Source organism: Pipistrellus hanaki, assembly GCF_964339955.1.
Source record: "Pipistrellus hanaki genome assembly, chromosome: 9".
Taxonomy (NCBI): domain Eukaryota; kingdom Metazoa; phylum Chordata; class Mammalia; order Chiroptera; family Vespertilionidae; genus Pipistrellus; species Pipistrellus hanaki.
The window spans coordinates 70,860,658-70,878,999 of NC_140511.1; the positions used below are offsets into that span (position 1 = coordinate 70,860,658).

The following is an 18,342-nucleotide window of genomic DNA, read 5'->3' on the forward strand; positions in this document are numbered from 1 at the left end:
GGGCAAGGTCTGCGCCTGGAGGAACCAACTTGTGGCTCCCGGAGGCCCCCCGGCCCCGCCGCCGGGAAGGCGATGAAAGCAGCGGTTTCGCTCCAGGAGGCTGAGCGGAGCCCGCGACGAGGGACCCCTTCCCCGCTGCGCCCTCCTCTCCCCGGGATGGTTGCATCTGTCTGACCTCGCGTCCTGGCCCCGCGGCGCCCTCCCCGCCTGACATAAAAGCACCGACTGAACTCCTTTCACCACCGAGGCGCCCCCCAGGATCCGCCGATGGAGGAGAAGGGGACCCCGGGGCCAGCGGGGGCCACCCCCGGCGAGGGCCCGCGTCACGCGTCTCCCCCGTGATCCCGGCCCCGCTGCTCCCCGAGTTCTGCGACACCTGCAGCCACCGGACGGGGGCCGGGGTGGGGGCAGGGACCCCGAGCCTTCCCGAGCCTTTGGGAAAGAGAGAGAAAAGTAGGGGGTGAGGAGGGGGGATAGGGGGGGATGGGTGTCTTCTTGACAGCTGATGGGTCCCTGAAATCCTCCTCCGCCACCTCCGCCCCCGCCCCCGCCCCCGCCCCCCGCTGAACAGGAGGTTATGAAATTGCAGGGGCGGCTGAGGGAAGCAGCCAGCGGGGAGCTCACGGGGCATTTGGAGCGAGTGGGGAAGGTGGCTGGCCCCCGGGGGTGGCTGAAATAAAAATTTTAAAATAATAATAATAATCATCCAGTCCAATTGCGCACTGGGTTGTGATGAGAAATCTAATCAGACCTTTGGAGCAGGGGCCGGCCCGGAGGGGGATGCGTGGGGGGAGCTGATCCCCACATTCTCTGAAAGGTGGGAGGGGGCAGCCGGAGAGAGGAATCCACGATGTAAAAGGAGATTTTTTCCCCCCTGGCGGCGGCGGGTGCCTGGCCGGCCTGAAGGATGCGGGACGCAGCAGCTCGTGCAGGAGAGAAGGACCAGCGAGGCTGCTGCCTGTGAGACCGGGATCTCCGCACACATGTGTCCCCGAGCCCGCAGAGAGCGCCGAGACATGCAATAGACCCGTGTCCGACCCGCGGGAGTCGGTCGATAAATAATAAACAGCTGCCCGCCCCCCCCACTTCGACCTTCCCCCCCCAAAAAAGATGCTTGGAAATGGAGCACCGAGGAGCCACGCAAAAGAAAAAGTGTGTTCGTTTTTTTCTACAAAGGAGGAAGTAAGCCAAGGATATATTTTTTTGGAATGAAAAGTTTGGGGCTTTTTTTTTTTTTCTTCCCTTTTTTTCAGGAAAGTAAAGACCTGATATGGTGGTGTTTTCGAGGAAATTGATAACACATCTGCAAAGACATCGTGGAGGAGGAAAAAGTTGACCGAGGCAGGAGGAGGCTGTGATTGGGGGAGAGGCGCCCCGCAGAGCACAGTGGGATGCGTGCCTGTGTGGACTGAAATTGATGGATAATTGCCCGTTGGATTTTTCATCAACCTCCTTTTTTTTTTTTTCTTCCTTTTTTTCTTTTTTTCTTTTTGGTGTCAAGATCGTGCATTTTCGCTTGTTCGTAACCACCTGGATTTCCATCTGGATGTTGCTGTGATCCGGTCGGAAATACAGTGAGTGAGCCTTACTTTCTTATTTGTCGATGCAGAAAAAGGCCCTTTCATGTGGCGTTCCTAGTCCCCTCCTCCCCTCGCCTTCCCCAGTGTGGTTTTTAAAGACAGCCCTTAGGGAGCCAGGAATAAAAGAGAGGGTGGCCCACGCATTTGCTCCCGCACCCTGTGCTCAGGATAAGCCGGTTTGCTGTGCCTATGCGGGTCCTGTCATCTGTATCCCAGGCAAATGGTCTTTGCAAATGTTCCTCAGTGGGTGAAACATCTCCCCAAGAAAGCCACTGCAGCGTGGGGTGCCCGTGTGCCTTGTGATGGACACTCCTGGATGCATTTAAGTTGCTTGGCAGTCCTGGCAGCTGGAGGCACAGATGTTTAGCCATTGGATAGCGAAGGGGCCTCATTTACATGTCATTATCCAACCTGACACTGCAGATCAACCCTATGTATTAATGCAAAAAAAAAAAAAAAAAAGATCGTGAACCCAGCAGATGAAGGATGGCTTCTGACTCCTGGTGGATGGAGGGAGGGAGGAAGTGTGAGGATGGGGGAGGAAGTGGTGGAGTGAGGTGGCTACACTCTCCCCAGTCTCTTTTGCTAACACATGTTCAAATGTGGTCCAGAGCGCCTGGATCCTTGCCAGGGCTAAGGATGAGGGAAGGAAGGACCCATTTCTTTCAACCCCACCTCCTCCTAACTCACCACTTCTTTGGATCACAGAGAGAGGCTGAGCCCAGATTGTGGATGGCTTGGGCAGTTGGCTTGGGTTTGGCCAGAAAACCTTCCCAACATCACCTGGACAGGGCTGTTGAGAAAAAGGCAGGGATTGAGTATCCTGTGCAGTAATTAGGCAAAGGAGCTAAAGAAAAAGCCTGTGTGATGCATCTAGTGCTTCTCCTGTGACAGGTTTTTTTTTTTTTTTTTTTTTTTGGGGGGGGGGAGGGAGCGGGGGAAGAGGGCAAGAAAGCAACATTAGAAGAGGTGGGGAATGCCGGGGAGCCCGAGGGCCTGTAGGATCTCCCCTCTTTCCGTCTCCTTCCTGTCTGTCATCTCCAACAGAACTCTTCCTCTTCACCCTTCTTGATGCCGCTCTGGGGCCTTCCATAAGAATCATAGACTCATATAACTTTAGAGCCAGAAGACTCCTCGGAGATCTCATGCCAATAAAAGAAGGAAACTGAGGCCTCTCCGGAGAAGCTATAACTCTTTGGTTAATGGCCAAACCCTACGGGACAGGTGCCTCCTGCAGGCCTCAGAACAGCTCACAAATCCCGTTTGGAATCCAAACTGGATAGGGATCAGCCACACCGAGGGTTGCTACTTCTGTCCCCACAGCTGCCATTTTTTGTCAAAGAGGGTCAAGGGAAGTATCTGTCTTGAGAGCTCCAGCTGAACTCCTGCCAGGCTGAGGTTCATGTATATGCATTTTGAGTCTTTTTTTTTTTTTTTCTTAATAGCTGAGCTCAGTAACTCCCGCTTTAATGTTATTTTAAAAAATGAGACGATCCCTGTCAACAACGCAGGCAGATCCCGAGATAAAAGGCAGTATTCTCTGAGGTCCCTGCTTGGTGTTGGGCACTTTTAATCCAGTGAGTGGTGGTCCCTGGGGAGTCATTCAGGAACCCTGGAGTTAGATTTATACTCGAGAGGTGATAATAGAAACCAGAAACACCCTGCTAAAAACATCCCAGCCTGTCCTTCCACTCACATCAGCTCTTCTTATCCTTTTCATTACTCCTTAACGAAACCAGCCTACAGCTGGGCACTGCTCTAATTTATTTTCCTGGTCGCATGCTTCCTGTAGGGACACAGATCAGGCAATACATTCACCAAACCAAGAAGATAATCATGTAAGGTTTTTCTCCCTCCCCCCTAAGATCTCTTGTAGGCTTTGCATATCTTATGTATCCTTCCTTGCAGTTTTTTGGTTGTTTGATTGTTGGTTTATCTGTTTTATTTGCTTGTTTGCTCTGTTTTTACATGACCTCAGTTCATTGGCCACTGTGGTCATAGATGGATTCAAGTGCCTGCTCAATTGCAACTTAGACTGAGAAAAGAGGGGGGGGAGGGGGGGGAAGTGAGCTTTGACTTTTTTTTACTGCGTAGTTCAGCTCTGGGTTTCACAGGAGAAGCCTGGCCTGGCCTCTGCCAATCAGAAGAGGGTTTTTTTTTTTTTTTTCCTTTCCTTTCCTTTCCTTTCTTTTTCTTTTTTTCTTTTTGACATACAAATTTCTTCACTGCTACGCCAGTGCCAGTGAGACCTCTAGGTGCATTACTCTCCTACACATTGTCACCCCCCCCCCCCCCCCCTGCAAGTTCACACACAAGTGCAAGTGCAAGCTTTTCTGAATGAGAGGAGGAAGGGGTTGAGGGAGGAGGGGGAGAGAAATGGAGGGGGAATGAGTGCTTTAAAAATTGCAGGCTGCAATGTTTCCTCCTACCCACCTCCACTCCCCTGGGCTCCTCATATCTGGAGAGGATGGAGCATCCAAGGACAGCATTTTTCATCTGGGAATGAATCACTCATTTCCCTCGCGCCTCAGTGAGGGACACATTACCCAGTTTGGGATCGAGCTCCTTTGGTTTGGCAGGCAGACTTGGCTCTGAGTTTTAGGCAACTTGTTCATCCATGGATGGAAGGAGGATGGCCACAGGAAACCTAGAAACTTACCTCCTGAGCTTCTTTCAGAGCTCAGCTTGGTACCCGCTGAATAAAGTCTCTGAGTTGGTAGCTGTGTACCGGGATCCTGCTGAGGTCCAGGGGCCCAGAAACTGCTGGGTTTTGTAAGTTTTGAAGTTCTCTTTTTCCATGAGCTCCCTCCTCTAGTTAATAGCTGTGGGCTTTGGACCACACCTTTCATTTCCCTGGCCCTCTGTTTTCTCATCTGTGGGATGGGGTTGATGATATCAACAAATTCGAATTCAGCTCAAGTTGAATGATGTGGTGAATTAAGAGTACCATAATGTTATGCAAAACCCTGAGCATAATAGGCCCTCTTTAGAGGGCAGTTTTGTTATGGTTGTTCTGGGATTAATTTGGATTAACTTTCTGGGCACGCATGCAGGCTGGCCAGACACTCCACCAGGTCTAGTGGCTACACTTGAGAGGGAGGGAATGTGCGACTGGCCTTGCAGTGATTGCCAGATTCTCCCTTTGAGTTCTTAACAGGACAGACCGGCTGCAAGAATCATTTCAGAGTGAAAAGCTGCATCAAGCTGGGAACTGGAAATCAAGATTTTTCTCCTTAAAACGTAGAAAACATAAATCTCAGCAGAGATAATACTTAAATGAAATTTTCAAGGGGAAATAAGATTTCTGACTGTGTTGCTATTATTTTGGTCTCAAAGTTGCATGTGACAGATTTTGCATAGCCAACCGACAATTTTAGCTGCATCTTACATCGTCCTGGACATGAGCTGCCCAAAATAAATGCAGATTTCTAGGCAGTACTATAATTGAATTGAGATGGCATAAAATTCCATTCCTAATATTAAGGCCTCCAAACTCACAATTTGGATTTACTGCCAGCCTTCCTGGTTGCAATGAATTCTGGGTTAGTTAAACATCTTCTTAGTTAAACTTTGTGATCTGAAAAAGACCTGATAGTTTTTAGAATCAAGGCTTCACGTAGACACAAGTGTCATATGGTTTGCATGTGCAAATCTCCAGACACCAACTCAATAATGCTTTTCTGAGGCAGTCCATCCTAGTCTTCCTTCATCCTTTCATTCTCTACACAGCAGCTCTGTGCTTTGTCCTTTTCCTCAATATGCCCCAGAGACCTGATCCCTCTTGAGGGAAAAAGGGTCCTACTGTTTTAGTTGCTTTATTCTTGGTGGCCTATCTGTAGGCTATGGCCATGTTGTCAGGTTGAAGAGTTGCTTCTTTTCAATTCTAAAGTCTGTGTTCATTTTGGAGAGGAATCTTAAAGTTAACCATCTTCACTGATCTTAAGGGACATCATCTACGGACACCTTTACCATTTGATAAATTTTACCTTTTAGTGTGCTCCAAAAATGTGGCTGAGAGAGACTTGGACCTTGGCCTCCTAAGTGAGTTCGAATACACATCTTTCCACTGGATCACGTGTGTTATATTCACCATTAAACCTCTCTGAACCTGAATGCTTATCTGTAAGAGAGGAGGGGTTGTAAAGAAGCACATGAATGAAATCAGGTTATATATGCCAGGCACGGCAGGCATTTAATAAGTGTACATTTCAATTGGGTATTTCTTGATTTTAGTCCAGGGAATGCACAATTTGTAAAAAACAAAAACAAACAAACAAAGAAACAAAAAAAGACAACAAAACACACACACACACACACACACACACACACACACACACACAAAACAAGTAATGCCTTGTTTGACAGAAGTTGTTAATCTATAACCATGTTGGCATGGAGGAGTCACAAAGGAGAAATACATAGAGGAGGTTATAGTTGGAGGAATGCAAACAGATGCTACCCTTTTGGTAAGTTGCTACACTTTTAAACACATTTGGGAATGCTCTAGTGAATGGCCTTCCCCCAGGAAACATGGAAATATACTTTGTGAATTGTGGGAAACATACTCGGTGTCCAAGTCAATGCCATTAGATTGTCAAGTATTTCAGAGTACAGACATAAAAGGCCATCCATGGTTAGTCCATGGTGTTTGGAAGACTCTCCAAGGGGATCAAGGACCTGTTGCACCTTCTTCAAAGTGCCTGCTCTGGAGAAGGGACAATTCCATAGTTGAAACTTGGTTGGGCAGGTCTCATGGCTAAGACAGTGTGCTCATCATACTCCTCGAGGGCAAGGATTTCATTTCTGCTCTGGTATGCCCTCAGCTCCTCAGAGACATGTTTGAGAAATACTGTGCCTGCGGTCACTATTCCCTGACTAATTGAGCTCACTTTAAGTGACATTTCTTCTAAAAGACTCAAATGCATGTATTTACTCATGCAACTTATAGGAGTTTAAGGAGAAATATCAATGAGTATATTGACACCGTGTGTGTGTGTGTGTGTGTGTGTGTGTGTGTACACAAATAAGACATTGTACACATGGTTTCCTTATGTTGGGAAAGCTGAGGCCTGAATGTTAGGTGATGCAATGTATATTTATTATTTTTATTTTTCATGCTGTCAGTAATGCATTATATAAGTCATCTCACCTCTATTAGGTTGGTTTTATATTTTTTATTAAATAAAAGTAAAATATAAGATTTGTTCAAACACTCAGACTTTAGGATCTGAATTCACAATTGACTACTTAGTAATTCATGATTCCTAGGAATTAAAAAACATACAATTTTGATCTCCTGATACTAGTTTTTTAACTGTGGAGGGGAACAGCACAGTATTCTGAGAGAAAGGCAGAATTGGCGTTGTAATGACTGATATACAGAGTAAAAGGTGAAAGAAATCTCTAGAGGGTTGTTTGTAGAAGAAATACAGTGAGGTTTGGAGTAGACCAACAGTGGATTCCATCTTTGTTTGCCACCTGTGAGCTGGGCGGTCCTAAGTGGGCCAGTGAACCTTGCTATCTATGCTTTAGTTTCCTCAACCATAAAACTGGAGATCATTGTTCTTGACCTTGGGGGAGTATTCACATATGTAAGTGTTTGACACATGATCAGAATACAGTAAATGCTAGCTCACCTTTCATTGAAACTTTTCACTACTTTCCACTGAAATGGGAACATTTAACTGAAAGTCTGTGAGTGTTTCATACATCACAGTGGTTGAGTATATGAATGGAAATCTGTTGCCGATTCTGCTATCGAAGTTGGTAATACTACTTTTGATAATGTTTTCCAATGTCGAAATCAGATTTATAACAAAGTCTAAAAAAGATGAAAAACATATATAAGATTCATAAATTTATATTTCAGCATTGTCATAAACTGATGGCAGCTCTCTGGGCTTATGGAAGCTTTCAACTCTTACAGAGGTTATGGGTTTAATTTCACAACAGCAAAAGTTACTAAGATCTATTGAGCGCTTAGTATATTGAAAATATATAACATATTGTTTTCTCCTTAATTCTCACTTAGAGAACTGAAAAATCAAAGTGGCTCAATAAGGTTTTGAGGCAACTAAGTGGTGGAACAGGAAATAGAAACTACATTTCTTCTGACTTTAGACATTAGATCAGAATCAGACTTGTGGACCTAAGTCTAACATAAGCATGATAGCTCACTGTTGTCTAACCTGGTAGTCAGCATGCATTTTTTAATTGAGATGAAGAAGACCTCCCTCTCCCGTTTCCTGAAATGAAGGTTTTTCGCATATACCTCTGCCAGTCTTCAGTAAGAGCAAATGTGCCCATAAGTGAGGAAGGGACAACTTCTCCGAAAGATGGAACAAATTTTCCTCAGTCAATATAAGTAACAGAAAATTTTTGCAAAATGCTGTGAGGTCATCTGGAAGCGCAGAATTGTCTGAGAAATACTGTCAATGCCAATAATAAATTTGAAGTTCAGTTCCAATATCCTACAAACCCAACAGGTTTGATCTCAGTCTTTGTCATGTTTGATCTCTCTGTGGCACTTAGTAGTATCCCTGCTTCTGGCTTTCTGAAACTCCCCCAGGGCTCCAGGGGCTGCTTGCTTTCGCTTCCTGATTCATATGGCTTCATTCTCCTCCTGCTCTCTCCTTAAATGTCCAGGGTTTCCACTTTGAATCCATTCTAGTCCTAGTATTTCTGCATCCTTGAGAGATGTCAACTGGACTTGTTTTATGAGATGGCACTCAGAATCTTGGCCTCAGCCAAGTATATGCTGATGGCTCCTAAATCTCCATTGCCATCAAGACCCCACTTCCTTACCTAGTCTGTAGGCCTTGCAAACGTAACAAGTGGAACAGAGGGGAGGCTGTATAGTTTCAGATTCAATGATGCTGCTGTCTCTTTAAGCTCCCTCATATCCGACCACTCATCGAATCCATGTACTATCTTAAGCACAGCTTTTTTTTTTTTTTTATCTCTCAGTTCAGATTCTACCATTTCTGTTCCAGATATCTTTTTCACTTTCTTGTCTTTCAGTTGATGTCAACTGTCAACTTTTCTTCATTGTAGTCCATTATTCATTCTTCCCTCAAAAGGATTATCCAAAGAAATAATGCTAAAAAAAATCCCCTTCTCTGTATTCTATAAATATACTTATAGAATAAAATCCAGATTCTTCACTTGATAATACCGTCTGGCCAACCTATTCATGTCATTTCTTGTCTGCCTGTCATTCTGAATGTTTTATTCCTCTGGAGATATCTCAGGCTACATTTGGCACCAAATTTGTGAGAATTTCTGTATTTACTATGACATACTCTCTATATATCAAAGTTTATTGCAACTTACCTCTTCTGGGAATGTCTACCAGGTCCCCCTGGTCCACTGTCATCTGTACACCAGTGTTTTATTCATCCATGTGTGATATCTCTTATCAATGTTATAACATATCTACTTATTTTTCCAAAACCCATTAGGTTGTGACTTATTTGAAGATATGTTCCTCATCTTCTCATCTTCCTCACTTAACATTACTTACAAGAATTTTTCAATATATTTTGGTAGAGCCAATACATGAGTGGGATGGATGCACATCTTACTGATGAAGGTTCCTTCAATTCTGTTTATGGTGTGGGCCATTATTGTTCCAATGTTTTCATTAATGCGATCACCTCTTATAATTGTTCCTCTAGGGACCTATGTTTCAAAACTATGTTGCCTAATAAATACATTGCAATTTGCTCCTTCATGTTTCTAATTGAAAACACATACCTGCCAATCATCATTCTTGAAATGCACTGGATGAACATTGTTAATGTGAGTTGATATAAATGGAGCTGAAAGAAAAGATGTTTTAATCACTGTATGTGATTGTGTGAGAACATACACAGCTTTTAGTTGGCTTTTTGAAATATAGATAACAATTCTGTAAATACATTTTTGTGCTAATTGGATGCACTAATGGTTTTACAATGCACACTCCTCAGTGGCATTGTTCAAAGAATATTGTTCACAGAAATGAAGGTGCCCCTTGAAGTTGGTTGCGCAAGCTGCCCAGTATCTAAAGTGGGTCTTCCTATTCACGGATGACTATTGGAAAAAGACTGTGGGTTTTAAATGTGGGTAATGCCCAAATATGGAATCACACCACTGGAAAATGAAAATGATCTCCTTAGTAAAAGTGTCTGCCTTTAACCACTGGGTGAGCTGCAGTCACTTTTCACAGTTTGCACACAGCTGGCTTTATGAGGCCAGCTTTACATTTTCGGGAGGTGTTCCATCTTCATGCTTCATGCTTCCTCCGTCCTCTCCTAAGTAATAGCAGAAGACACTGGATTCGATGAAAGGAAGTGCTAAATGGTAAGGTGCATTAAGTATGGCTTACTTTTACTCTTCAGTCTTTGACTATAGATGCCTTGACTCAATTGCATTGGATGTCTGTTTTTGTAATGAAGGTTTTCTTCTACTTCCAGATGGTTTCTTTCCAGTTTAGCAATTGCTATGATTAACCTAATAATAGTATTAGTAAAGCAAGGAACATTAACAGCGCTTTTTAAACGGAGTTATCCCTTTAAATCTTCTCAACATGTTGGTCTTGGAATATCCAAGGCAACATTCCCTTGTGGTAAAGCATCAGAAGGTGTGCAGGGAACATTGACTCCCAAGAGCTGGTGCCCAGTGTCTTCTCTGGTTCTTGACAAAGTGTGAACTGTGGAGACAATGCTGTTTTCTTGGCAGGACTCCATTTGTCTCCTCCCATTGATTTTAACCAGGTCACTGTATGGGATGTAGGAGAATTTAGCCATTTGATTATATTTCTTTTATTTGTTGCTCAGATAGCTACCTACAATGGGGGGCTGGGTTTCATAGATTCAAAGAGAATAAGTTCCTTTTTCTTACAATGACTAAGGCTGTCCTATACAGTAATTAGTAAAATCAATGGTTATTGTAAAGGTGGCCTGGCCAATTGCCGAGAACAAGTTGATTGATTTGTGGTGCTTTAATAGCTAGCCTATTGTTTGTAGAGCTAGTCTTTTTGTTTATTTATTTATTTTTGAGCCTCAGAAATACTGTACTAAAAAAATTATTCTCAGGTCAGGTACATGTTTTCTTTCAACCAAGGAAGGACTTCATAACAATGCTGGGAAGTTCAAATAATAAAATATGGGATTTTTGAGAAAGGTGCATGACATTTGAAAGTGTAAAGATGTGCCTCTCTTGAATGGCTTACAGTTGAATCTGGCTCAGATTCAACTCAGAATGTGCTGATTTTTACAACCTTAGGAGAGAGAGAAGAGAAGAGAGGAGAAGAGAGGAGATGGGAGGGAAGAAAAGGGGAGGGGAGGGAAGAGAGGATTGATTTCTGTGAGCTTGGCTCTTCTAATCTGGGAAGGAAGAATACTCACCACTTAGTTAGAGGATGTGTAGTGAGAGTCACCTTGGCAGTGACGAGAGCCTGAGTGTGGGTGAGCCAATTTAAATGCTTTATGGGGAGTGATCCAGGGGACTCTGATGTCTTCTAACTGAAAAGGCAGAAAGTCAGAAGTCACCCTAAAAGAGTTAACATCCACTCAGTGGTGTTCAGGCAGGCAAGAATGGAACTGTGAATGCCTTCTCTATATTGTTTGAATGTTGCCATGGCAATTGTTTCCAGCAGAAGTTACATGTTTTTCCAATTCCCCATAGCAGCCAGCAGCTTTTTCCTCTCCTTCTCACCCTCCCTCCCAACCTCCCCACCTCCCTCAGTCCTTGGTTCTCATCTCCTCATCCTTTTCCTCCTCCTGTTCTTTCTTTTGCTCTTGCTTTCTCAACGTGTTTCCCATTAACAACAAAAATAGTCCAACTTCACTAGGTCGCTTTTAGGCAGAGAGTGAGTCAGACATATAGCCTTCCATCTATCGGGGTTTCTTACTCCCTTGACTGTTTATGTATTAAAGACCTCATTAGAAGGAAGCTGTGGATGAGCAGGGTTGGGGCTTTCCCCTGTTGGTAGGACACAGAACATATTATAATGGTTGGTGTTGTGGCAATATGTTAATTGGATCGCTCCAGGCAAGTGCAGAGCAGCAGTCTCTGACAATTAGGAAGAACAATGGTTTTACTATGAAGGAGGCCACTCTCTTCCACCAGTGGAAGGATTAGCATGCATTGCAGGTCTCTGGAAGTTTCCTGTAAGAGCCTGGGAGAGATCTGTGGGTGGAAATGCCTCCTGTCTCTTTAAGGCAGCTGTCCCCCTCTCTCCCTCGTTGAGCTGATTTTACCACCAGAGAAGGAGAAGTGAGGGGACAGGGAGAGATGGATCTGGTTGAGTGGGCGGTGGGGGACCCTGTGGCAGACCTGGGCCACGGGATATACTGCGGGCTGGTAGGAAGAAGCCTTTGCCGGCTTGGTGCACGTGGCCAGTGAATTGTGAAATGGGCCTCATTAGAGCCGTTCACATCCAGGCATGTGCCAAAGTGCTTTGCCGGCACAGCGCCATCACTTCAGGTCCAACCCTGCTGCTGTTGGCTGCGGCCAAGAAGGGACAGAGGCTCTGTCTGTGTTAAAGCTCCAGTCCCATCGCTCTCTGTCTACTGTTCATTGTGAGGCGCCCCTGGGCCTTTCAGTCCAGCCCAGAATGAGGCACAGCACATCTCCTAGGTGTTTGGACAGAGAAGATAGCAGGGATTTTGGGCATCACTGGTTGATTGGAGGCAGCCGATGGGTGTGGGACACCCAGGGGTCCCTTCTCTTTTTGCCAGGGCTGGCGACAAGGCTGTCTTAGGCTTCCCTGCCAATAGGCCCAGATACTTACCTGAAGGAGGGGAGGAGTGTTCAGAGCCAAAGAAGCCCTCAGAGACCTTTGTGTTGTTAGATACAGAGGAACACTTTGTGTGTGTTTTTCTCAGATTCATATTCTAGTGATGTTAGAATCAAATTCTATTCCCTACAATGGAGCCCCAACAGGACGAATGATAGTCACCTTACACTGAGTACTGTGGGTCAGGCGCTTGGAATGATGACTATTTAGAGCACCCAGTGGTTTCACAGACTGATGCCATGAAAATACAGACGCCAGGCCGAGCTGAGTCCTGTCACTGCTTCATATGTGGCTCTGGGCAACTTTTGTTACTCCTTTGAACCTCAACTGTCTTACCTGCAACATGGGGATAAATACATTATAGGGCTGTGGTGAGTTATAACGGAAGCTATGCTTGCATGTGGAGAACACTCAGGCTATTATTTGTAAAACATATAAAATGCATTTTCATACAACAGTATTATGAAGTAATCACTAGGCATGTGCCTTGGGCAGAATGAAGTTAAAAATAATGTAGGGCAGATTTTTTAATGGAAGGGGGGAAAAGAGCATTAGAAGATGTGTTTCTGAGTTTTAAGTGGTAAAGGTCCTGATATTTTTGGTGGATCTCCACCATTTAAAAAGAAGAATAGAGAGGTTCATTGAAATAAGCTTCTATGGCATTTGTGCCAGATGCATGATTTTCATCCATCCATAGTAGAGGTTTTCTGTGGGATTCATCTCTCAGGCACGGTATCAGTTATGATGCCTTAGGTTGGAAACAAGGGAACAAAATCTAACTAGATTCAGCAAAAATAAAATAAAATAAGATAAGATAAAATAAAATAAAAATTACCGCCACATACAATTGAAAAATCCCATGGTTATGAAATTCAAGTGTGATTTGATCCAAATGTGAATGATGTCAAAGGGACTTCTGCTCTAGCTTCTGTACTTCTCTTGGCTTTCTCCTGCTCCATGGCATGGGGCATTTCCATCTTCAGACTCTTATTTTGCATCCCCTTACCCACCCACTAAAGAAAGGTTCTCACCTTGTCCCACTATTCCCAGAAAGCATCCTGAGAGCTAAACTAACTGGACTAGCTTAGGTCATATGCCCACTCATGGACCAGGCACTGGCTTCAAGGGAATGGAATTGATGTTCAAATGTATCAGAATTCAGTGGCTATTGAGAGAGAAGAGGGATATGGTGCTAGAGAGATGATCTTATATAATAAAAGGGTAATATGCAAATTGACCCTAATGGTGAAACTACCAGAATGACCATTGGACCAGTTACTATGAGGCACACTGACCACTTCTTGGTCCCTTTCCCTGGCCGGCAGGCTCTGATCGCCTAATGGCGAATAGGGAACCACAGATGGGTGGCAGGAAATGCAGGTGGCAGCAGGCCTTGGCCCACACCCTGCCGGTCCCCCCCCACACACAGAGGTGACCGGAGATGGGGGGTGAGACCAGCGAGTAGGCGAGAATAGCTGACCTCTCTGACCTTTCTCCCATCTGTCAGGCTCTGATGACCTAATGGCAAACAGTGAACCGGGGGTGTGAGGTTGTGGGGGGCAGGGCCAGCTCTGGGCAGCCAGGGAAGATGGCCCTGATCACAGGCCAGGCCTAGGGACCATACCCACACACTAATTTCATGCACCAGGCCTCTAGTCACTAATAAATGCCGTAAGTCTAATAATGGTGGAAAGTGGAAAGGATAAGTTATGTTTCGCACTATAACTTGCTGGAAGGGTTAATTTGTTTGTATTTTTCTGTAATGCTCCGTTGCATTTAGGTATTGAAGTTTTAATAACCATCCAAGGAGTCTTGTTCTTCCAGCAGATCATCTGGCTGAAGCTATCAATTTTTCAAAGGAACAACTTGAGCCGTATTCATGCTATTTTTGCATTGCTCCTCTCATCTCCTAGGAACGGGTTCTTGTTTTTGAAAGAGAATTTATAGGCATTTCTGGAAGTAAGGACACAGAAACAAAAACAAAACAATCCTCTTCACTCAATAAAAGTCCACTGGTAGAAGTTCTTTAAGCTATCTGGCACAGCCACGCGGCTGGCCATCTGCACAGCTATGGCTGTCCTTTCAAGTTTGATTTCATCTAATCTGTCACTGCAAAGAATTCAGCAGAGTCCATCCTTGAACTCTCTATTCTGCCTTCCTAGGGAGAGTGGTCCAGGGAATATGGCATGATGCTGTTTGCTTCTTCATAGACAAAGTGGAGGGAATGCTTATCTGGGTTTTGGATACAAATACTTATTAAGTGGACCTATTCAAAAGACATGACTGCTCACCAAGTTCAAGGACTTGGAATTATCTATTTTGCAGTCTTTACACGGTGTGTACCATATTGTATTGAGTATAGGCTTTTTATTCACACTTACATAGTTATGTGTTCCCAATCGAATCTCAAACAAAATTCAAGTGCTTTTCATAAACTCTCTTGTAGAGAAAATTATGGGTGGAGTAGGTTGTACCTGGAAAGGTAAAGCAATGAAAAAGACTGCCCTTTTTGACCACCTGGGTTATGGTGGGAACTGTAGCGGGTTATTTTATATATCTTGTCTCATTGTGCACTCACAAAGGCTACAATAAGAATATGAAAAATATCAATAATAGGTAATATGTATTGAATGATTATGTAGAGATTATCCTAAATGCTTTATCTTTGTAATGACACTGGATCCACAAGACAATAGTCATTTAAACACACACACACATACACACACACACACACACACACACACACACAAAAAAAAAAAAAAAAAAAAAAAAAAAAAAAAAACATGAGGAAAGGGAAGCCTAGTTAGGTTTGATGACTTACCCATGTCACTGAGCTAATAAATGGTGGAACTCAACTTTGAACTGGCCTACCCTGTGGTTTTTATCCTGTGCTGTACTGCTTTCTCAGATGAGACTACTTTAAAAAACACTAATAAAAACAAACAAAAAAAAAAACAAAAACCCTTACTTTTGTTTTTCTAAGTGTAAATCAATCAAAATCTCCAAAGACCTGCCATGCTTTCCTTTAACCTCATTTGTTTTTAAATTTTTCTTGCCTCCCCTGCTCTTTTCCCAGGCTCCTCTGTAGTTTCCAGCCTCTAGTTGGGCCCAGCACAGCTCCCAGCTATAACTCTGGATATTTAAAAGTGAAGCTTGTCAGTGCCATTTATTTTAAATGTAACCATTGGAGATCACCCAGAGTGCTTGGGGAGGCCTTGTTTGTCACAGGTTAGGGAGAGCGAAGAAACATTTCGCATCCCACTGGTTTCCTGGCAACGGAACTTTCAAAACATCTACAGATATTAGCCGTGGGCAGGCCTTCTTCCTCAAGATGCAATGATTCCAGTATTCACATGCGCAACTGCCCAACTGCCCACATATTTCTTGTCTCAGAAGTAGCCTCCTCCATGTACAGAAAGGGGGCGCCCCGTTGGGCCTTTTTCTCCTCAGCTCCTCAGACTCTTTACTCTTCCCTATGAGGATGGGGTGTGGGAGAGGAAGAAGGGCTACAGCTCTTGGACACTGTCTCTGCTGCCTTTCCCAAGAAGCTACTAAACATAATTGCTGTTCTCAGCTCATCCGGGCATTGGGCCAGATAGGAGGTAATGCCTCAAATCAATTTCCTTATTTCTTCAGCATACCACCCTTTCTTTTACTTAGGAGACATGCATTGCAGGGATGGGAAAAGCAGTAAAAACATGCTAAAGTTGTGGAATCTGTGAAAGCCAACCCTTGCTCACATATGTGCACATGTACACAGATAGTGGCCCCGCTAGCTTACCTCAGTGTCCTGAATCCCGCATGATTCTGACAGTCCTTCTAGAGATATGTGCCATTTATCTTTCTCTACTATCCAAGATGCAAGGAGAAAGAACTGCCTACGGGGCAATAGACTACAGACTCGCGGCATGGCTTAATAGCTGAGAACTTTTTTTTAATATATTTTATTGATTTTACACAGAGAGGAATTGAAAGGGATAGAGAGTTAGAAACATCGATGAGAGAGACACATCGACCTGCTGCCTCTTGCACACCCCCCACTGGGGATGTGCCTGCAACCAATGTACATGCCCTTGACCGGAATCGAACCCGGGACCTTTCAGTCCACAGGCCCATGCTCTATCCACTGAGCCAAACCGTTTTTGGCAACAGCTGAGAATTCTTATTCCCTACTAACCATTTGACCCAGTATCTTCTGTTCAGAGAATGTAAAGTGACTTTTTATCCCCCAATATCAAGCTCTTCAAAAACAAATTGGCCCAGTCAGTGTGGCTCAGTGGTTGAGCATCAACCTATGAATCAAGAAGTAAGGGTTGGATTCCCAGACAGGGCACATACCCAGGTTGCGGGCTCAATCCCCAGTGTGGGATAGCAGGAGGCAACCATCAAAGATTCCCTCTCATCATTGATGCTTCTATCTCTCTCTCTCCTCTCCCTTCATCCCTGAAGTCAATAAAAAACATATTTTAAAGCAAAAACAACTGAAGAATCTTGGTGCTACTCACTATTTTATAATATCTGAACTACTACTTGTTCTTCCGTGGGACTGGCAAGACAGAATAGCTTCTTGCTTCATTTCATCTCAAGGACATGCTCTTTCCACCTTAATTCAGGCTTTTAACAATTACCAGATAACTATAATTAGACCTCAATTTGTCCTTCTCCTTCCATTCATCCCCATCACCAGTTCTTTATTCTTTTGGAGGCATTACCTCTGTGCCAGCCAGCCAGCCCTCACTGGGAGGGAGAATACTGGACCCCACTCCAGGCCTCTACCTCTCAGCTCTTCCTCTTCTCTCAATTCAAGTTGGTATTACAATAGTTGGCTGCGCCATACTGTTTTCCATTTCCTGCCTCCTACTTTGCATGGGTCATTGTTACGTTTGCCTGGTGTTTGATTCTTCACTTATGGGGACGGCTCCCCTTGACTCACAGGTCTGTATGCTCTCCTCCATGCCTCACATACAGAGGATGCTTTGCCTGTGCTTCATAATTGAAATTGTGATGTTTTGCTTTTCAAACTTCCAACTGCTGATCTCATTTATTTTTCTTTCAAGTAGTGTTTGTTTTTAATTAGATTTTTATAATTATTTTTAATAGATGGCCTCATAGAGTCTACTAGGGGCAAGGCAACTTCCTCCATTGAGGTATCCACCTAGCAGTGTGCCATTTTTGAAATAAAAAAGAACTCTCCTTTGCTGAGTTTCCTATGGGGTCCCTTTAGAGACCTGCTACTCGAAGAGCAGGGGTTCAGTGCTCCAGGTTCCCTGTGGTTGTTTGCTTACAGAGGATGTGGCCCTTCCTAGTCAAAGCAATGTGCTTCTGGGGGTAAAGGCTTGGCTGCTTCAGAGGGCTATCTCTCCTGCCTCCTACCGTGCTGCATGGATGACCTGGGATTTCCCAAGCTACACATGCTCATGTGTGCAAGAGTTTCTTTTTTCCAAATCCCTGGTCTGTGAAAGTTGTAAGGAGTATAATGGAGTGGTTACTCTGAATGTTTTAAATCTCCTGCCCCTGTTTGCATATTATTCTGACATGTAGCATTGGTTCCTGCAGCTAACCCACAGAATGGGCAGGTGTCCTGATGAAGTTTGCAATCATAAATAGAGGAAACAAAGCAAAATGTTTCTCACAAGATTAAATTTTTATGATTTAAAAAAATTGAGCTTTAAAAATTAAGCTTTCTTTTTGTTAGGGTTAAACATGCTTTTTATAAAGGCGAATAATTAGGATGCTATATGGTATTTTAAAGAATTTTCTCTTAATGTAATTACTTGGCAGGAAAAAATTTATATAATATATATATATTATATAAATTTATATTATATTATAATAATATTATAATATTATTATAATAATTATTATAATATATTATAATAATTTATATTATAATAAAATTTTATATTATATAAATTTTTTCCTGCCAAGTAATTACATCCAGGGGGGAGCACAGGAAGTTTACAGTTGTCAGTATGTGAA

At 43.8% G+C, this 18,342-nt stretch overlaps 1 protein-coding gene across 7 annotated transcripts in view; it reads left to right on the forward strand.

Annotated features, from left to right (window-relative positions):
- LRRC4C (leucine rich repeat containing 4C) overlaps positions 1 to 18,342 on the forward strand; it is a 907,789-nt gene that overhangs the window by 764,354 nt on the left and 125,093 nt on the right. For 2 of the 7 annotated variants that reach the window (XM_084894507.1, XM_084894506.1), the window contains one exon: positions 1,502 to 1,574. The exons of 2 other annotated variants lie outside the window; for them this stretch is intronic. The gene's annotated coding sequence lies outside the window, so the exon portion shown is untranslated. Of the gene's footprint in view, positions 1 to 498; positions 1,575 to 18,342 lie in introns of those variants that run through there. 3 more of the 7 variants (XM_084894504.1, XM_084894508.1, XM_084894510.1) reach the window with 2 other exon arrangements.